This window comes from Heterocephalus glaber, unplaced genomic scaffold (assembly GCF_053883595.1).
Source record: "Heterocephalus glaber isolate CG9 unplaced genomic scaffold, H.glaber_assembly_v1.0 deba00001509, whole genome shotgun sequence".
In the NCBI taxonomy this organism is placed as follows: Eukaryota; Metazoa; Chordata; class Mammalia; order Rodentia; family Bathyergidae; genus Heterocephalus; species Heterocephalus glaber.
In genome coordinates this window covers 32884584-32907204 of record NW_028258325.1, presented here as the reverse complement: position 1 = coordinate 32907204, position 22621 = coordinate 32884584, and the positions used below count along the sequence as shown (strand labels likewise).

Sequence of the window (22621 nt, the reverse complement as noted above, 5' to 3'; positions counted from 1 at the left end):
TTCTATAGCAGCTTTATTCATAATAATCAAGAACTGGGGGAAAAAAAAAAGAACTGAAAACAAGTCAGATGTCTTTCAATGGATGAATGGTCAAACAAACTATGATACATTCATTCCATAAAATACTAGTCAATAGGGCCGGGGATTTAGCTCAGTGGTTCTGGCGCCTGCCTCAAAAGCACAAGGTCCCGAGTTTGATCCCTGGTACAAAAAAAAAAATACTAGTCAATAATTAAAAACCAACTACCACACTGATACATACAAAATCCTGGGTGGAATTCCAGAGAATTATACACAGTGAAAGAAGTCATATACTGAATGATTCTATCTGGATAACATTCTTGAAATGACAATCACAGAAAAGGAGAAGAGATTAGTGGTGCCAAGGCAAAAGTAAGAGGCTCACTAAAGGGCCACTTGAGAGATTTCTGTATCTTGACTGCATTAATATGAATATCCTGGCTGTGCTCTCCTACTGCATTTTTATAAAGATGTTACCATTGGAGGAAAATGAAGAAGAGAAAGAGAGGAGAAGGAAAAGGAGGAGGAGGAGAAGGAAAAACAGTAAGGCCACAGATTTAAGCTACACGATAAACATAATTTGACTTATTATCTATAAAACAGTGAATTCAAAAACCACAGAATATACTTTATTTTAAGTACACATAAAATTATTCTAGAAATCAGTAGCAAAAATATAATTAGAACCTAATTACAGTAATTGAAAACTAAACACACTTCTACACGAGTCAAGGAAGAACTTAGTATGTTAATTAGAAAATATTTTGAACCAAACACTTTCATATATTCAAACCTGTGGGGTACAACGAAAGCCATGCATAGAAGATGATATATATAAATGTATATATTAGAAAAGAATAAAAGCCAGGCATGGTGGCAAAAGCCTAGTGAAGCAGGAAGATCACAAATTCAAGGCCAGCCTGGGCAATTCAGCAAGATTCTGTCTCAAAATAAAAAGGGCCAGATGCCACTTGCCTAGCATGTGCAATGCCCTGGGTCCAATCTCCAGTACCACAAAAAGAAGAGGGGAAGGACAAGGGAGGAGAAGAGAAAGAGGGCAGAGAAAAAAGGGGAGAGGGGGAGAATTGGGGAAGAAGGGTGGGGAGAAAGAGGGGAGGTGGAGGGGAAGGAGGCAAGTGGCTGAAAAAAAATCAATGATGTACATTCAACACAAGCAACTGGGAAAAAACAGAAAATCAAATCCAAAGAAACTATAAAGAAGGAAATGAAGAACAGAACAGAAAAAGAAGGAAAATGATGAACAGAAAACAAATATACATGAAAAGGAATCAAAATTAAGAATAATAAATCTCTGGCAATTTTTTTTTTGGTACTGGGGATCAAACTCAGGACCTAGCGCTTGCCAGGCAGGCGCTGTGCCACTGAGCTAAATCCCCAGCATGGCAAAAATTATTTTTAAAAAGGAGAAGGCATAAATAATGCCAGAAATGGAAAACAAGAGGACATCACTATCAAACCTATAATCATATATTTTAAAAAGAAATTTAAGAATATAAACAATTATGTCACTAACTTTAAATGAAAGGAATAAATTAATTATATCACACTATATTTGATACATCAAAATCTGATAGTCCTTTATCTATTAAAGGAATAAAATCCATACCTTAAAACTTTCCCACAAATTAAACTCCAGGTCTCGATGGTTTCATTAAATGAATCTCTAATACCAATCTTATATACTCTTCCTAAGAATAGAAAAAGAGGAAATGAAGCCAGGAGTAGTGGTGCTCACCTATATGGTCCCAGCTACTCGAGAAGCTGAGGCAGGAGAATCACTTGAGCCCGTAAATTTGGGAATAGCCTGAGCAATATGGAAAAAAAGGAGAGAAGGAAGAAAAGATAGGGAAGGAGGGAAAGAGAGGGAAAAGAAAGGAAAAGGAGGGGAAGGGAGACATGCTGACTTACTTTATGAAGCCAGCCTAATCCTGATCCCAAACCTTACCAAGATATTACAAGAAATAAAAATGGCTGGGCATGGTGGCACACACCTATAATCCCAGCACTAGGGAGGCTGAGGCAGATGGATCATGTTGAGTTCAAGACCAACCTGTGCTACATAGTGAGTTCAAGGTCAGCCTGAATTATATAGTGAGACCTTATCTGAAGAAAAAAAAAAAAAAAAGATTTAAAAAACTAACACCTGGGGGGCCGGGGATTTAGCTCAATGGTTCCGACACCTGCCTCGAAAGCGCAAGGTCCTGAGTTCAATCCCTGGTACCAAAAAAAAAAAAAAAAAAAAAAAAAAAACCTAACAGATCTATTCACTAATGAAAACAGATGCAACATTTCTGAACAAAATATTAGTGACAAATTACATAACATAATATAAAAATTATATTAGTGACTTATAGAAAGAACAATGCATCAGCTAGGTGTGAAGCACATACCTGTAATCCCAGCACTCTGGGAGGCTGAGGCAGGAGGATCACAAGTTCAAATTCAAATTCAAGTCCAGCCAGGGCAACTTACTAACTTAACAAAACCCTCTCAATAATAAAAATTGGGCCGGAGATTTTGCTCAGTGGTGCCACCACCTGCCTCAAAAGCACAAGGTCCAGAGTTGATCCCCAGTACCAAAAATAAAATAAAATAAAAATAAGTGCTGGGCGTGGTAGTGCACACCTGTAATCCCAGCACTTGGAAGGCTGAGGCAGGAGAATCACAAGTTCAAACCCAGCCAGGACAATTTACTGACAGCAAAACTCTGTCTCAGGCCAGGGATTTAGCTCAGTGGTGCCACGCCTGCCTGACAAGTGCAAGGTCCTGAGTTCAATCCCCCGTACTGCAAAAAAGAAACAAAAAAACTCTGTCTCAATAAAATAAAAATAAGTGCCAGGCACAGTGGTGCACGCCTGTAATCCCAGCACTAGGGAGGCTGAGGGAGGAGGATCTCTGTGAGTTCAAACCAGCCTGCCTACATAGTGAGTTCAAGGCCAGCCTGAATTACAAAGCAAGACCTTGTCTCAAAAAAACAACAAACAAAACAAATAAAAATAAAAAAGGGCTGGGGATATAACTCAGTGTGAAGACCCTGGGTTCAATCTCTAATGCTACAAAATAAATAAGTAAATAACATTTTTAAAATTAAAAAAAGAACAATGCATCTATTTATTTTAAGGATATAAAGTTGTTTTAAATTTGAAAAGCACTGTAATTTCTGACATTAACAAAAAGAAAAATCACATAATCAACTCAATGTTATCAGAAAAAGCATTTTTTAAAAGTCAATTATTTTTTTTTTGGTACCAGAGATCAAACTCAGGACCTTGTGCTTGCAAAGCAGGCAGCAGAACCACTGAGCTAAATCCCCGGCCCCTAAAAAGTCAATATTCACTCAAAATAAATCTACACAAACTAGAAACAAAAAAGAACTGACAAAGGCACAGAAAAAACAAAGCACTTGTGAACTGCTACAAGTTTTTCTTTTGCAAGTACAGTAGAAATGAAAGAAAGCTCACTAGCCCCACCCCCGCGCTGCTCCCCCACTCCCACCTACCCTATCCCGAGGTCCTGAGGATTGAACCCAGAGCCTTTGCACTAAACTACACCCCTAACCCTTTTTTATTTTTTATTTTGAGACAGGGTCTTGCTAAATTGCCCAAACTGGGCTTGAACTTGTGATTCTCCTGCCTCAGCCTCCCAGAGTGCTAGGATTACAGGTGTGTACCACTATAGCAGGGTGGGATCACCACTTCTGAACTACATTGTACTAGAAGTCACAGATCGCACACTGACTTTAAAGGAAATAAGAGTTATAAGAATAAAGAAAGAAGATGTGGAACTATCATTACTGTAAGTTTTGTGTGCATACAAAATCCAAAAGAAATCTATACAGTATTGGATCAATCAGACAATTTAGTAAGATTGACAGGTTGTATTTCTTTATACTAGCAACCATCAGAAAATAAAATTAAATGGTCAATTCCCAGTCCTTATCTAGAATGATCCCTAGTAATCCAACGCCTGTAATCCCAGTACTTTAGAGGCTGATGCAGGAGGGATCACTTCAAGTTCAAGGTCAGCCTGAGCTACATAGTGAGACTGTCTTAAAAAACTTAAATAAATAAAAATAGAATGATCAATCCTTCCTCCTAAGAACTTGCTCTCTCCTGAGGACATGGCTGCTATCGATTTTCCCACCTCTCAACTCTTCCACAGTCCCATCCCCTCCCTTGGTAGTCCCATCCAGTCTGAGCTTTAAACACTACCAACCAACATGGCAATAAATTAATGCCTCCAATCACTACCTCTTTTCTGACCCCAGACAGCAAACTACCTACTGAGTATCTCAACTCTGTATCTTATAAACGTCCCCAAACAGGTATGTACGAGTGACCTGGCCCTTCACTGGAGACCTGTCCTAACTGCTCTTCCAAATCTCAACTCACAACAACAATTCACAGCTGGGAGGCCAAATGCCAGCTGTGCTGCCATCCCCTCTACCTCCTATCTAATATTTAATCCCTTGGCAAAGCCTGCCAACTCTAAATTCAAAATATATTTGTGTTCTTTCTCTCTCTCCTCTCCTCCCACCTTTACCCTCCCCTCAATTTTAGGTAGCAATTTAAAACTGTTTAGAGCTGGGCATGGTGGCACATGAGTATATTCCCAGCTACTTAGAAGGCTGGGGCAGGAAAATTGCTTGAGCCTACTTGTTCAAAGGAGGCCCAGACAACACAGCAAGACCTCATCTCAAAACAAAACAAAAGCCAGGTGTGGTGGTGCACACCTGTAATTCCAGCACTCCAGAGACTGAGGCAGGAAGATCACTAAGAGTTCCTGGACAGCCTGGGCTACATAGTGAGTTCAGGGCCAGCCTGAACTACAAAGGAGACCCTGTCTCAAAAATAAATAAATAAACAAACAAACAAATAAGTAAAATGGCTGTTTTTTAAAATATTGTCTTAGCATTTAGTTGGAGTTTTTTTAAAAACTATGTTAAGAAAGAAAGCAAGACACAAACTACATGGAATCTACATGGGCACCCAAATGGGACTGAATTAGAACAGACTAAAAATTTGTGAGTAAAGGATTATAAATGATTTTTATATACTACTTTTACAATTTCCAAATCTGTAGTATATTAGTAAATGTATTTTTTAATTTGTTTGGGGTTTTTGTGTGTACTGAGACAGGGTCTTTCTATATAGTTCGGGCTGGTCTTGAACTCACTATACAGCCCAGGCTGGCCTCAAACTCATAGCAATCCTCCTACCTCAGCCTCCCAAGTGCTGGGATTGCAGGTATACAGCACCACACCTGGCCTCAGTCTTTTCTTTCATTGCGTCTATTTTATATGGAAAAAGATCTAAACACATACCATAGGTAGTCTGAGTCCAATTAATGACTATACTGCAGAAATTCTGACATATATAAACATACATAGCTGATACTACATTCCAATTACCAATTTTTTTTTTTTTGGTACCTGGGATCGAACTCAGGACCTTGCGCTTTTGAGGCAGGTGGTGGAACCACTGAGCTAAATCCCCAGCCCACCAATCTTATTTTTCATATCCAATTTATTTCAGTCCTACTAATTCCACAAGAAATGATGGTTGTGTAACTTTTATTATCTGATCTTTTATCTTCCTTTTTCCTTAAGAACATCCTCATTAAGACACAAGTTTTTTGTTGTTGTTTATTTTTTGTTTGGCTGGTTTTTTCCAGGGTCTCACTATGGAGCTCAGCCTGGCCTTCAAATCATGGCAATCCTCCTGCCTCAGCCTTCCAAGTGCTGGGATTACAGGCATGCGCCACCACACCTAGTTTAGAACATCAGTTTAAGTAAGCTTGGATAGTTTTTTCATATACAAATTTAACCTAAATAGACAGTATATTCTTTTTTTTTTTTTTTTTTGGTACCAGGGATCAAACTCCGGTCCTTGCGCTTGCGTAGAAGGCAGCGAAACCACTGAGCTAAATCCCTGGCAAAAGACAGTATATCCTAAAAACTATATAGAAAATAAAGATGGATAAAGTTGGATATATTATGGAGAAATATGAAAAGACTGGCTTGAAGAATCTAAAAACAATTATTAATATAGTAATTATTTGTGTATAAATTCCATACACATATTTTCCAAACTTTTCTACCTCTAATATTCAATTTTAACCTCGTAGAAAACCTAATTGATGAATACTCGTTTCCTGATTACCATCATAATGGGCCAGCACGTAAACAGAAGGCTTATGAACTCTACGAATAGTAGCAGAGTGAATAAACTCGACAGCAGTATGGCAATGGAACCATCATTAAAGTGGATGTACCAATTAAATGCTTCAAAAATACTTCCAACTGAGAATCACATCATCAACACACAAAACCTTCCCATTTCATTTTATGAATACATCTGTTATACGTAGTGTATGATAAAAACCAGTTGTTGAGAGTCATTCTACATAATTTTGGGGGAAAAATCATTTCATAATTAAAGAATGACTATAGCTGTCTAACGTCACCTTGCCCACTAGTTGGCTATGACATTTGGAAACATAACTCCATTCTGCCTCTGGTCACAAATTGAGGTTTCTATGGTTCCATGATACTATGACGCTCAAGGGCAAGAGTGCACCAGCTGAAGACATCCTGGTTCTCAGAGGAGGACTGATTAAAAAAGAAGAGAGGGCCAGGGATTTAGCTCAGTGGTTTCGCCACCTGCTGCGCAAGCACAGGACCTGAGTTTGATCTCCAGTACCAAAAAAAAAAAAAAAAGAGAGAGAGAGAAAGTTTTCACCCAGGGGAAGGACAACTTCATTAGCCTGCTATCTGTCCCACCTACTATTATTTTTTGTTTTTTGGTTTTTTTTTCCCCACCTACTATTGTAAATTATTGTAAGAATGCCCTCCTGGGCCAGGGATTTAGCTTAGTGACACCATGCCTGCCTCACAAGCACAAGGTCCTGAGTTAGATCCAAAAAAAAACAAAGAATGCCCTCCTGACTGCCCTCATCAACATAAAATCTTCAACGATCTAAGATCCTCATTAACATAGGATTACCACCACCCCTAAATCACCTGATACTTCCTCCAATTATTGTGTGTACCCAATAAATAGCGGCTAGCTTGGAAGGTCTTTATCTTTGCCCATTCTGAGGCACTGACCTCCCAGTGGGCCCTCATGTTCTTTATGCTGGAAGTCTCTATTGTCTTTCTTTCTTTTTTTTTTTTTTTTTTTTTTTGGTACTGGGGATCAAACTCGGGTCCTTGAGCTTGCGAGGCAGGCGATGGAACCACTGAGCTAAATCCCCAGCCCTCTATTGTCTTTCTTTAGCCCTCACCATTCCCCTTGTCCCACTCTGTAAGCAGTCGGAGGATTAATCACCCTCCGATAACCAGTAACTTTAAATAACTTAACATTTTGGTATAATATCCAAAAACTACAGTATTCCTATAACAATAAATCCTGAAGGCTGAGGATGTAGCTTCCTGGTAGAGTGCTTGCCTAGCATGCACAAGACCCTGGATTCCATCCCCAGCACCACACACACACAAAAGATATTCTATTTAATACTCATTATCACCTATCTAGGAAGAATAGGCTTAAGAAAATTGATATTAACAACCAAATATACTAATACTTTAGTTCTTTAAAACTCAAATAAAAAGCTTCTCTCTGTAGGACTACATAGGGAAGCTACAGGACCCAGACAAGATGAGAAAACATTTCCCTCGAATACTAATGCTACCAAAGACCAACACAATCTTTCTAGGAATGAAAGATGATTTCAAGTACACTGTATGAGAAGGGTAAGGCAGATACTAAAGTCTCATGAAGATACCAAGGATAGGCCGGGGATTTAGCTCAGTGGCTCTGGTGCCTGCCTTGCAAGTGCAAGGTCCCAAGTTCGATCCCCGGTACCAAAAAAAAAAAAAAAAAAAGATACCAAGGATATGTCACTAAAAAAGATTGGTTTGGTTTTGTTTTAGGTGACAGGGTCTCGCCGTGTAGTTCAGGCTGGCCTTAAACTTACTATATAGCCCAGGCTGGCCTCAAACTCGAGGCAATCCTCCTGCTTCAGACTCCTGAGTCATGAGATTACAGGTGTGTGCCACCAAGCCCAGCCTAAAAAGGACAATATTGACAGAAAATGTGAACCAGGGCATTCTACCACTGGGTACATCACCACCACCTTTTTTTGTGTGTGTGTGAGACAGGGTCTTGTTAAGTTGCCCATATGGGACTCAAATTTGCAATTCTCCTGACCCAGCCTCCCAAATGCTGGGATCATAGGTATACATCACCTCATCTGGCATTACTCATCTGAAAATGTATCTATACATCAGAAAAACTACTATAATTGATAACTGAAGACATCTAAATATTGATGGAAAAGAATATACTTAAATTATAGCAAAAATCACTCTGAAATATCATGCAGCAGTTAAGGAAAAAAGTGGTGAGTAGAAATCAGAGCTCTAAGATTTTCTATTAAATGTAAAAGCCAGTTGTTGAACAATACATAGCATTTGGCTAAAAAGTGGTAGGAAGGTGTATTTCTCTATAATCCTTCAACATTTTCTATAACCTTCTCTACTTACTGTAGTACTGCCCCTCCTTAATTATCTTAGAGATTTCTATTGTTGGTTTTACTGACTTATATTTTCTCCCCTCACTCCCATTGGACATGTTTTCTACCTACTTTTGTCTCCTCGGTCATAGTCCGACAGACTCAAGAGAAGCTACAACAATATGCAAGTCCAACTTCATCTCGACCCTGGTGAAAAGGGACTGTACACCTCATAGGCAGAGCTGTGCTCTCCTGCGCCACCTCTGCAGAGCCCAGGGAGGGCGCCACCTCCCAGGATGGCCACCTCCCAAGATGGCCACACTGGAACTAAAATATTTTCATCTGCATGAGTTTAGCTCTACAACTAACTGTGTGCCTTGAAAACATGGATCATGGCAGTGTATTCTTCCACACCTAAAGTAGGTACACAAATATCTGTGGATGGCTGATGAATGATGTGTAAAATATAAAAGAGTAAGAAATGGCATTTTAGGGTTAGAGAAAATAAAACCCTCACTAAATGGGAAAACCGGACTGCAATACAGTTCTTTAGATTCTTTGAGTCAATACTTTTTTTTTTTTCCAGTACCGGAGATAGATTCTTTGAGTCGATACATTTTATATCACCACCAGCTCTTTTGGAAATTCTACTAACAAAAATCTGTGATTATTTCCCTTTTCATGAGAAGTTTTTCTTTTAATCACTCAAATATGTAAATGAAAGCTTAAAAATCTATGTGTAAAATATTCATACCCTACAATTTTGTGTGTGTGTCCACGTGTTACTTGGGATTAAACCCAGGGCCTCACACATGCTGGCCAAGCACTTGACCACTGAGCTATTTTTTCTAGCCTTATATCCTACCATTTTATTAATACTTACCATCTTTCTGGCACTGATGCAACCAACATCCTTAGAAAGGCCATGGTTGATATCTGCAAACTTTACAGCTCTTCCTGTTCTCTAACACAGTGTCTTCTTACTGTAAAATAAAATGTTGCATAATAAAAGCAAATTTATATCAATTTATAATCTCAAATGAAAAATCCAAGACTATTCACGATGTAAATATATTCCAAAGAAAAAGACACAGACATCATTTGCCACCATTAGAGTTAATTAGTACATTCTGAAAATAGTTACATGGAGGAAAAAAACTTAGCACTTATTCTACCTTTTTTGAGTAAAGCACTACTTCAAAGTAACAGAATAGCCCCAGATGACGAAGGAAACCTTGTCTTTATTAAGACAGCTAGATATTAAGCGTACAACAATGGAAAATAAAACTACATTAAATAGCTGATCAAGTATCATCAATGAAGAGAAAAAAAAGCTCCTGTTTTATTTTGTGTTTTTTGTTTTGCTTTGTTTTTTGGGACAGGGTTTTGCTACATAGTTCAGACTGGCCTCGAACTCACAGCAATCTTCCTGCCTAGGCCTCCTGAGTGTGCTGAGATTACAGGCCTCAGCCACCAGGTCCGGCCTATTTTGTTTTCACCTGGAGTTGGAATATCCCTTGGACCAGGTGCTGGTATGCAGGACAGCCTCCATCAGTCAAGCCAGGCTCCTCCTCTGGCTCTTGCTTCCTTTCTAGCTCTAGGTCCCCTCAGCTGACCTGTCCTCCCACTGCCATGTCTGGTCTAGGCTGTTGTTTTTTTCATCTATTCCAAAGAAGACTGAAAACAAAATCAGAAGAAAGCAAGATTTTTTAAATTGCATGGTAGTTTTTACCTTTCATTGCCTGGGGGGGAAGGGGCAGTCCTAGGGATTGAATCCAGGGAGCACTGTGCTACATCTCCAACTCTTATTAAGAAAAAGGCTAGGGGGCCAGGGATTTAGCTCAGTGGCACCATGCCTGCTTCGCAAGTGCAAGGTCCTGAGTTCAATCCCTGGTACCACAAAAAAAAAAAAAAAAAAGATAAAGGCTAGGGCCGGAGATTTAGCTCAGTGGTTTCGCCACCTGCTACGCAAGCACAAGGACCTGAGTTCAATCCCTGGTACCAAAAAAAAAAAAAGAAAAAGGCTCACTAAACTGCATAGGCTGGCCTCGAATTTACAATCTTCCTGCTTCAGTCTCTAGATAACTGGGATTACAGGCCTGCAGTTGTTAGTTTCACAAATAAATGATAACAAAACCCAGAAATAAACCAACAAATGTTTAAAACCCCATTTTGTGAAAAGTTGATAGAAATCAATGGTATCAAAATACCGTCCCGGGCCCAGGGATTTAGCTCAGTGGTTCTGGCGCCTGCCTTGCAAGCGCAAGGTCCCAAGTTCGATCCCCGGCACAAAAAAAAGAAAAAAAGTGAACAAAATACCATCCCACAGCTTACTTGCTAGATGCAAAAATGAAATGACCATTTAGACTGTTACCACCTTACCTTAGTAATCAAGGTAAAGTTATAATAGTGGAACTAGACACTACATACTTGTTATCATGAAACAATATGAAGTACACAGCATCACTAAACAAAGTACCCTTCCAAAATGTTTAACCTAAGTCTACTCACACCTTTCGATCTAACTCTGTTTTCAGTAAATAGGGGGGGGACAAAGGAAGTACCCACAGCACACCATGAGGAGGAAACCAGCAATACAAAAGTAATAGAGTCTCAACAGAGCCACCAAGTCAATATCATGAAGAAGAAAGGTAAACGAGAGTCGATGGCTAGGAGGGACATGTCTACACTGAAAATGAGATAGTTAATGCAATGGGCAGCCCTTGATTAAAACTTTTTTGTTTGTTTGTTTGATGCAGGGTCTCCCTTTGTAGTTCAGGCTGGCCCTGAACTCACTATGTAGCCCAGGTGGGCCTCAAACTCGAGGTGATCCTTCTGCCTCAGCCTCCCAAGTGGTGGGATTACAGGGATGTGCCACCGAACCCAACTGAAACCAATTTTTTTTTTAAGTAGCAATGAAGGTCATTTTTTGGAACAACTGGGGAAAGCTGAATATGGGAAGAGTAAAAGGTGCTTGGGAATTATTGGTAATTTTTCTAGGAATGATAACAAAGTAGAATGTTGGTTTGCCAAGGACTGGGAGGAGGGAGAAAGAGAAGTTGTTTAATGGAATATAGTTTCAGTTTTATAAGATGAAAAAATTGCACAATAAGGTGCATAGAGTTAACATTGTACTGTGCACCTAACAGTTAAGATAGTATATTTTATGTTATGCACTTTTCGCCATAATTTTTTTTTCTTTGATATGAAGAGTTTCACTACAAAGACAAAGAGATGGTGACTTAGCAAGGACAGGGAATCACTGACACAAGAGAGGCAGAGTAAGAAACAGAACAGAGGATATTCAACTCGGATGCCACCTATCCTACCAACATAGCTGTCTACCTTCTTTCTTTTCCATGTTTTTTCTAAATAAACTGTCTTCTTTTATTTGAAAGAAAAAAGAATTAGAAAAAAAAAGAAAATCGCAAATAAAAACCCTGAGAAATAGGGGTGGGGATATACTCAGTGATAGAGCACTTGCCTCGCATGTGCAAGGACCTGGGAAAAGGAGTGAGACAGAAAGGGAAGAAGACAAAGGGAAGGTAGAAAGCAAGCAAGAAAAAGGATGGAAGAAAGGAAAGGGGGAAGGGAGGAAAATCTTAAGAAATGAAGAAAATTGAATTACAACTATACAATCAATCACTCACCAACCTGTGTCTCCTGACAAAATAGCTTTACTGGTCTTAATACTCTACTATGTGCTTTGTACTACTCCAATGACTGTGCTATATTATATCCAGTCCTCTACTCAACAGCTTCTCTCCTCCCAACCAGCATCCACCAAAAAATCTTCTATCCCCTTTCTGTCTTTACAAATGTAAAAAGTCCAAATTCCTAAACTGAACTATTCCTAAAGAACTACTGAAAATTCTTCTTAATACACACAAAATTGATACTGATTGGGGGAATTCTTAACTCAGAGTAAACAAACTCCTAATATTTCCTGAATAATATTAGTTTCTTTCTTTTTTTTTCCCCCTGGTACCGAGGATCAAACTCAGGACCTTGTGCTTGCCAGGAGGCTCGGCACCGCTGAGCTACATCCCCAGCTAGTATCAGTTTCTTTTTTTGTTTTTTTTTTTTCTCCTCAGTACCAGGGATCAAACTCAAGACCTTGTGCTTGTGAAGCAGGCATGGTACTACTGACCTAAATCTCTGGCCCTAGTATCAGTTTCTTACAGGTAGCTCATATTTGTTGTTTCAGCTTCTACTTTCTGTTGACTCCCTGACTCAATGCAATCTGCCCCCCCATCTATAACAGTCTTCCCTTATCCTCGATTTCACTTTCTGTGGTTTCAGTTCTTGTGGTCAATCTCAGTCTGAAAATATTAAAAAGAAAACTTCAAAAATAAACAATTGCGACCTGGGGATGTAGCTCAGGTGCCACACATGCCTGAGTTCAAACAAACAATCCCTAAGCCAGGTGTGGTGGCCCATGCCTATAATTCCAGCACTTGGGAGCTTGAGGCAGGAGAACTGTTGTGAGTTATAGACCAGCCTGGGATACATAGTGAGTTGAATGCCAACCTGAACTATACAGCAAGATCTTGTATCAAAAAATAAAAAATAAAAAAGTACTATAATACCATGCAGTAGTCCTGATGACTGAGAGGAACACTAAGTGACCAATGGCAGGTATTGTATACAGAATGTATACACAGGGCCCAGGGATTTAACTCAGTGTTTCCACCACCTGCCTCACAAGCGCAAGGTCCCAAGTTTGATCCCCAGTACTAAAAAAAAAAAAAACAAAACAGACTGGATACTTGGGCCAAAGGGATGATTGACCTCTTGGGTGGGAAGGAGCAGGATGGTAAGAGACTCCATCACACTGGTTAGAACAGTTTTCCGAGGTTTGATGAGGAAGGGCATAGTGGCCTAATGCTTAGTCACAATGCCTACATCATTCAGCTCACTTCATCTCATCACATAGCCATTGTATCATCTGACATCATCATAAGGTAAACGGTGAGTGCAGGTCAACAGTTTTGAGACCACATTCACATTTTCATTAGTACACTGTTATAACTGTTATGTTTCATAATTAATTATGCTAATTTCTTACTGTGCCTAATTTATAAAATACATTTCACCATAAGCATGTACAGTACTTACAGGAAAAAACATAGTCTGTATAGGGTTAGGTACACTCTGCCATTTCAGGTATCCACTCAGGGCTGTGAAATGTATCCTCTGTGAAGAAGGAGGGACCACTCCTCTGGTTTGTCTCTGCCTGACCCTTAGCAGTCTCCTTCATGAATCCCTTCTCTTCTCTCACTCTTTCAGTCATTGCTCCCCCAGGTTCTGCCCCCAGCCTTTCAATATAGTTATTCTAGGTCTAGCCACATCCATGAGTTCAACACCTATGACTGACTCCAGCAAGGACTTCTCTCCCAAACTCCAGCAGAGTTAACTGCCTGACAGACATATCCATGCAGATATTCCATAGGCACGTCAAGGCTGAAGGTTCAGCTTCAAAATCCTTCAATGACTCTATAGCAGTGGTGAACCTATGGCACACATGCCACAGCAGCCTGTTTGTCACCACTGAAAGTTCTAAAAGGTTCGCCATCAATTTCAAGATCAAGTTCTACCTTCTTGTAATGCATTCAAGGACTTCTATGACCTGGCCCCTTACCAACCCCAGGCCGCCTCCTCCCTTATGGCCCCTCCGGTACTCTTTTTTTGGGGGGGGCGGGGGGTATCAGGGCTCAAACACAGGACCTTGTGCTTGCAAGGCAGGCGAGGCACCACTGAGCTAAATCCCTAGCCCCTCCTCAGGTACTCTTTACTTCACCTGGATTTATGTGTTTCCCACATGAGGTAGGGCAATATTACATCTCTGTGCTTCACACATGCTCTGCCCTGAAGTCCCTCTACCCCATTCCACAAAGCCATACTTCTTGGCTCCATTAACTTTCTTTCAGGAACATTTTCCACTCTCCCAAAGTCTGATCTAGATTGAGCTCCCACTCCACCTTAGGCATACCTTTATCTTAGCACCTTTGTATGTATCTCTTTAGACTAGTACTCTGTAGGCATCTCACAGATATGTGTCTCATTTAGCAAACAAGAACTTAATAAATATTTGTTACATGGCTAACACAAACCAACAGGCCAATGTAGAGGTTCAAAATACCGCACCTACCATTTCTGACCCTGGAACACCCATGTCCATAATACAGAATGTCTTTCCCATAAACAAAGTACCTAAAAAATGAACCCATATCCAAAAGAATAGTATGAATTACAACAGGTATTCTTTTTTTCTGGTACTGGGGATCGAACTCGGGTCCTTGCGCTTGTACGGCAGGCGGCGGAACCATTGAGCTAAATCACCGGCCCCCAACAGGTATTCTTTTTGCTGCCCAGAACTCATTAACCTCCCCACCAGGAGGCAGTTTTCTGCTAAGAGGGCCCTGACTATAAATGGCATCACAGGTCCTAGCTGAACTAAGCAATGCATCTCATCTCCTCACCTGAAGGAACTGGGCAAGGGAAGGACACATGACCAAATCTACTAGAGTCTCTGACATGAGGCTCTAAGAAGATGAGCCTCTAAGAAGATGAGCCTGTGCCACCAGGAACTAGGTTGTACCATCTGCAGGGGGCAGAGCAAAGCCCACATGTACAGGCTGTAAGTACAGGGAAGGCACAACAAGAGGCGAGTTCACGGCCATCTCCATCACACAAATTCTATTAAATGGTCATATGAACCAATAGTTTTCCTCCCACAGGCTATTTCAATCACTTTCACTCCAAAAGTCCTAATACAGAAACTGAATAGATGATAATTGGATATCAAAGGGTATTTACTTTTCATGCACACTGTAAAAGAGCTTAGTGTACCTTTCCTGACTTGAAAATTTTCATTTATCAGGGCCAGGGACTTAGCTCAGTGGTTTTGCCACCTGCTGTGCAAGCTCAAGGACCCGAGTTCAACCCCTGGTACCAAAAAAAAAAGAAAAGGAAAATTTTCACTTATCAGATACGATGTCTCTTTCCTTTCCCTACTAGGTAAACATCAAAATGACTATTTAATTTCCTTTTTATAATATATGCTCTTTTTTCATTACCAGGGATTGAACTCAGGACCTTGAGCTTTCGAGGCAGGCGTGGGTGCCACTGAGCTACATCCCCAGCTCTTTTTTTAATATATCCCATGAAAATCATATCATTTTTTAAAACATACTCTACTTCTTTCCTTTGTTACACCCTAACCAATACCTGATGAGATGATAAATAAGCAATTACAACATGATAGATAAGAGAACAGACTGCCAGGGAAACAAGAGGCTCCTGTAACCAGGCATGTATCAAAGGGGGCTTTCTCACAAAGGAATCACCCAGACTAACAGGTGAAAGACAAGAACAAATTAACAAAAGTGAAGGTAAGGAGGGAATAGGAGGTACAGTACTTGAGGCAGACAGAGGCCTCTGTACAGAGGCCTGGATTTAAAGACGTTGGCATCTTGAGGGAGAAGAGCAAGTAACTGATGAGGATCAGGGCACAGAAGACAGAGGGATAAAGGACAGGAGGCAAAGAAGCTAACTAGAAGCCAAATTATGAAGGTCTTGAAAGTCGTCAAGTTCAAACATCATCCTGGGGCCGGGGATTTAGCTCAGTGGTTCCACCACCTGCCTTGCAAGCCCAAGGACCGGAGTTCAAACTCTGGTACCAAAAAAAACAAAAAACAAAACAAACATCATCCTGAAGGCAATGAAAACACACACAAAAAGGTTTTAAGCGGAGGAGCTGCATGCTCAAATGTGTTAGAGAAATCACTCAAGCTACAGTTGGGGAAAAAAAGGATTGGAAAAGAAAACTGGAAGCAAAGATAATCAGTTAGGAGGTGACTGCAGCAATCAAGGTGACAGGTGATACTGACCAATGGGGTAGGGTGGTAGCGGTAGGAATAAAGAAATGGAATAGATTAACTGACCATGAGGGTGCACACTTGTCATCCCAGATACTTGGGAGGCTGAGGCAAAAGGATCACAAGTTCAAGGCCAACCTGGCAACTTAGTAAGACATTGTCTCAAAACAGCTGGGAGTGGGCTGGGGATTTAGCTCAGTGGTTCCACCAGTCCCAGTGCAAGCTCAAGGTCCCGAGTTCAACCCCCATACCAAAAAAAAAAAAACCACAGCTAGAAGTGTAGCTCAGTGGTAGAGCATTTGCCTACCATGTTCAAGGCCCTGGGTTCAATTCCAATCACCACAAAAAGAAAAACAGATTCAAGAGATCATTAGAGAGAAGGAATTCAATAGGGCTCAATGATCAACTAGAATGTGGAAAACAAAAAAAAAGGAGAATGTAAGGAATAGCCCATGTTTCTTTCAAGTCATTATTTGTAGCACTATTTACTGAATTCTTACCAGACATGCACTAATTTAATCATTCTCCACAGATGAGAAGAAAAGAGGCAGTCTGTCTTATTCTTTTAAGTTTGGGGAAGGGAAGGTCAATAATGACTAAAGTTTGGATATACTGAGTAACAGGTACCAAATGAACATGTCATGAAGCTATGAAAATCCAGCTATCAGAAAAGAGCCTTTAGGTACAACTGAGGGGAAAACATTCTTAAAGTTTCTTAAAGTAAAGTATTCCTGCCAACACTTATTTGTATCTACATACCTGTGGAGCGATATAAATGGTGCTAGATCAAAAAACGGGTGAATAAGATTCAGTATCAACTTTCAAGAAGCTCACTTAATGAGGGAGTTGGCTCGATACATTGATCAGATTAATGCACAGGAAGGAAGACTTTACAACAAATACCACCTACCTACCTACAACAAATACAACCTGAAGTTGTAGGTTAGCATAGAGTTCAGGGAGAAGAGGGTAAGAGAGTAGTGAAGACACTCTAAACAGGAAATATAATAAATTCAAAAAGACAAGGATTTAAATCTGTTCTGCTTTGGAACAAAAGAATTAAGTATTACTCATGTTAGTCACCCAAACTAATTAATAGCAAACAAATTATTAAATGTGCTATAAAACAAAACAAAAAGACATGGAGAATTGATCCTATTGTTTGATCTACTAATTCCATCAACTAGTAGCCATAAAAATCTAGGTGACTTAGCCAATTTAATCACTTGTAGAAATTAATGAAATGTTCTTTTAATTTTTCGTTATGTGAGTTCAGACAGAATTGACTTATCTAGATGTATTAATAATCTCTGGGAGACAATGCTGAGATTCAAGCTATGCTAAGAAGGTAAAATGCTTCTTAAGCCTTGTAAAGCCTACCATCCAACAGCCCAACAACCTACCATGTATTCATATTTTAAGACATTAGGCTGGGCATGGTGGTGCACACCTGAAATCCCAGCACTCAGGAGGCTGAGGCAGGAGGATTGCTATGAGTTCAAGGCTAGGCTGGGCTACATAGTGAGTTCAAAGCTAGTCTGAACTACATAACAAGACTTGTGGGCCGGGGATTTAGCTCAGTGGTGCCGCTGCCTGCCTCGCAAGTGTAAGGTCCTGAGTTGGATTCCCAGTACTAAAAAAAAAAAAAAAGATTTTAGTAAGAAAATACTTACAAATTCAATAAACCAAAATTCAGAATGTCAAAACATATACAGTTTTATATAAGCAAAATGAATTACTGGTAATATGGAAGGGAAAATGCTTAGGTGACAAACTAATATATCTTATTTGGTCAATTTTAGGACACAGTTTTACATTTCTGTAGTTAGGGTCCATCCCAGAATCAAAAACACATCACAACTTAGTTGGAGTTTTATGGGGATTTTTTTTTTTTTTTGCAGTGGTATATAAAATGACAGTACATCTTGCAGTTGGTGGGTTGAATGAGTTGTTGAAAATGTAGTTAATTACTGGATATCAAAGGTTAGTTTCACACTAAATCTGCTGGAAGAGAGAATAGGAAGAATGCTTGAGGACAGAGGAGTAGGCAAAGACTTCATGAACAAAACCCAGACCACACAGAAAATACTACAAAGAATCAACAACTGGGACTTCATCTTTTTTTTTTTTGGTACCAGGGATCGAACTCAGGACCTTGCCTTTGTGAGGCAGGCGGTGGCACCACTGAGCTAAATCCCTAACTCTCTCACTTTATCAAAAAGCTTTTTCACAGCAAGAGAAACCACCAACAGAGTGAAGAGACAACCCACAGCATGGGAAAAAATTTCTACCAGCTATTCAACAAAGGACTAATATCTACAATATATAAAGAACTCAAAAAAATCAGACCCTCCAAATTTAAGGACTCAATCCAAAAATGGGCATCTGAAATGAAAAGACACTTCTCAGATGAAGAAGTAGAAAGAGCAAAGAAATATATGAAAAAATGTTCAACATCACTGGTCATTCAAGAAATGCAAATGAAAACAATGCTGAGATTCCACCTCACTCCAGAAAGAATGGCTGCCATCAAGAAATCAACCAATAGGGCCGGGGATTTAGCTCAGTGGTTCCGCTGCCTGCCTCAACAGCGCCAGGACCCAAGTTCGATCCCCGGTACCAAAAAAATAAAAGAAATCAACCAACAACAAATGCTGGTAAGGCTGTGGGGAAAAAGGAACTCTTCACTGTTGGTGGGAATGCGGACTGGTGCAACCACTGTAGAAATCAGTATGGAAATACCTCAAAAAACTAGGATTAGAGGTCCCATTTGACCCAGCTATTCCCCAGCTAGGCATCTTCCCAAAAGAATTAAGACTCAGACTGGGGATTTAGCTCAGTGGTTCCACCACCTGCCTTGCAAGCACAAGGTCCTGAGTTTGATCCTCAGTACCAAAAAAAAAAAAAAAAAAGAATTAAGACTCATTACCACAGCAATATAAGTGCACCCATGTTTATAGCAGCACAGTTTGTAATAGCTAAATCTTGGAAACAGCCCAAATGCCCATCAACCAATGAATGGATAAAGATATGGGGTTTTTTTTTATATAATGGAGTACTACTCTGCCATGAAGAAAAATGAGCTCGAGTCATTTCTAGCTAAATGGATGCATCTTGAGACCATACTCTTTAAGTGAAATAAATTGGACACGTTTCAATACCACATTGTTTCTCTGGTGTGAGAAACCAAAAGTGGAAATAAGGACTAAAATGTATAACAGACATTGGGAAATGGGAAGAAAGTGTTCAGATGGGAAGGGGAACAAGGGAAAAGGGAAGGGGAAAGGAAGGAAGGGACAAGAAAAAAAAGAAAATAGAAAAAAATGGAAACAAAGCTTTTGTACATAGGGAGGGAAGGGGTCTTGAAGGAAGGAGGAATGGGAAAAAAGGGCTGGAGATATCATGTACAGGTGCAAATTCCCTACAATGAGTATTATCATTATGTATGCCTAAAATGTACCAATAAATGTTTTGCTATAAAAAAAAAAAAGGTTAGTTTCAGAAGGCCACAAAAATAATGTTAAGAGTGAAGCGGGCCAGGGATTTAGCTCAGTGGTTCCGTTGCCTGCCCTGCAAGCGCAAGGACCAAAGTTCAATCCACGGTACCAAAAAAAAAAAAAGTGAGGATTTGGGGCCGGAAATTTAGCTCAGTGACCCTACGTCCTGAGTTTGATTTCCCGTACCAAAAAAAGAAGTGAGGATTTGGATCATAAAGATCTAGGTTTCTCTTCATTTTGCCTTTGTTTTTATATATATATATATATATATATATATATATATATATATATACACACATACACACACACACACACACACACACTATTGGGTGACTTAAAGCAACCTTGTAAATATTTCTTAGTCTCTGTCTCATTTCTTTGCGTGTGTGTGTGTGTGTTTTGTACCAGGGATGAAACTCGGGACCTTGTGCTTATGAGGTAGGCAATGGCATCACTGAGCTAAATCTCCGGCCCTTCTGTTTCCTTATTTGCAAAACAGTACTAAGAACAGTTGTGAGACTCAAATACAATGGTACATATAGAGTGCTTAAAACACACACAAACACACACACACACACACCATTCACCACTGTATTTATTGCTATCAAGACAGGGGCAATGAAGATGATATATGACTTATTCACTGCCAGTATAGTAGGTATCAAAAAATGTTCACTCCCTCTCCCCAAAAAAAGATAAGCAAAAAAATGTTCACTCCCTTTCCTAAAATACCAAGTCAATGATTGCTACTCCAAACAGATTTTCTTAAAAATCACAGCTGACTAGGGCCGGGGATTTAGCTCAGTGGTTTCGCTGCCTGCTGCGCAAGCACAAGGACCTGAGTCCAAACCCTGGTATCAAAAGAAAAAAAAAAAAATCACAGCTGACTAATAGTAACATTTTGCATATCAAAAGATACGCATAACCATGAAAGGGAGGTTTCAAAAGAAAATAATTAGCGTTTAAAAATACACCTATGGGGGGCCGGGGATTTAGCTCAGTGGTTCCACCACATGCCGGGAAAGCGCAAGGACCCAAATTCAATCCCCGGTACAAAAAAAAAAAAATACACCTATAGGCCAGGCATGATGACACACACCCGTAATCCCAGCACTTACGAGGCTGGGCCAGGAGGATCTCCGAAAGTTTGAGGCCAGCCTGGTCTACAGAGTGAATTCAAGGCCACCTTAAACTACAAAATGAGACTGTTTTAAAAAAAAAAAAATACACCTACAGTGTATAAGATACTGTGTCTTTAATGACAGAAGAATTACGCCTTTACCACAATCTAAACCTATTTTTTTCTATGAAGTTCAGGACTCTCATTCCCTCCCTTTCAAAGCAACAACAGTCAATGGGTGCACAAACTGACTGACACTCATAGATACTGCAGGCTGAATTGTAGGGATAGTTGTTTTGATAGGTTGATATTTTTTTCATTAACGAAATTGGAGAGAGAGCAGCCAACTCTTTCCTGCTCTTCCCACCATCTCCTCCACACCCGCATTCCACATAGCAACTTAAAGGGCCCTGTCACAGGAACTAAAAATTAACGTGTAAGAAAACTGAACCACATTTAGCAAAATGCAAATTGTCTATTTACATTTCTTAAAATGTGTACAAGGGCCAGGGATTTAGCTCGGTTCCGCCGCCTGCCTCGTGCCTGCCTCGCTAGTGCAAGGTCTCGAGTTTGATCCCCTGTACAAAAAAAAAAATTGTACAAGTTATTTCCTCAAAAACTAAAGAATGAGCATTAAAGCTGGTTTCAAAAGAGAAGTGGCTGAACAGAAAACACTAGAAATAAAAACTGTATAAAACACTCAAGAGGCTGAGATAGGAGGATCATTGAGAGTTCAAGGCCAGCCTGGGCTACACTGTGAGAACTTGTCTCAAAAAACAAACATTCAAAAAACAAACAACAAAAAAGGCTTGTTTTTTTTAAGTGGGAGAGGAAAGGCAACTACCAATCACTGATTTCTCCCCCCGCCAAGCCCTGTTTTCTAAAACGCCAGGTTCGCCTCCAGGATAGTCTTCTTGGTGTTCAACCAATCCCCACCTTTTCTGAGTTAACCAGTCTCCAGGCAAGCCGCGCTCCTCGATTGGCTTAAAAAAGTCGAGTAGAAAAACCAGCCAATCCTGCCTTCAAGTCAGAACTGTGCTATGGAGACATTACAACCGCTGCAAGGCGAGAATGTGCACAAACCTGTCCGGGCCACAAATATCAGATCCTACCTCTCAAGGCCGTTGCCCAAAGGAAGATGCTTTAAAGCCAATCCTGACCGCGATCTGGAAGCTACATTTTCTTTTTAATTCCTCGGGGGGGGGGGGGGGCTTTAAAATACAGAAGTAACCAAAACCTCTTGAGAAACTACCCCCGGGTGAGATGACTCACTCTATCGCTGCCGGATTTCCACGCGGAGAGAAGGTCCCAAGCCCGAAGGGCTCCAGGACGGTCCCGCCCGGCAGGCTCAAAGTTGTAGATGGGGATGGGGAGTGGACGAGGATCAGGACGCACAACTGTGCACAGGGAGGGAACCGTGTCCTCGCGGTACCCCAGATCCGAGGATGCGGAGGAGTTGCCGTGTTTAGGTGTTGAGAAGTGAGTAAATAAGCAGCTCCGCTAGGACTCCGTGCTCGGAAAGGTGGCCTCAAGTTCCCAGAAGGGTTTGCCCGGGAAACACCGTGGGC

The 22621-nt window shown here is 40.4% G+C and overlaps 1 protein-coding gene across 24 annotated transcripts in view; it reads right to left on the bottom strand.

The window, feature by feature from the left end:
• Positions 1-22621, bottom strand: part of N4bp2 (NEDD4 binding protein 2) — a 176681-nt gene that overhangs the window by 72494 nt on the left and 81566 nt on the right. For 13 of the 24 annotated variants that reach the window (XM_087187482.1, XM_087187484.1, XM_087187485.1 and 10 more), the window contains one exon: positions 9440-9539. The gene's annotated coding sequence lies outside the window, so the exon portion shown is untranslated. Of the gene's footprint in view, positions 1-1648; positions 1731-8019; positions 8372-9439; positions 9540-22165; positions 22185-22325; positions 22596-22621 lie in introns of those variants that run through there. The other 11 variants (XM_087187492.1, XM_087187493.1, XM_087187491.1 and 8 more) reach the window with 7 other exon arrangements.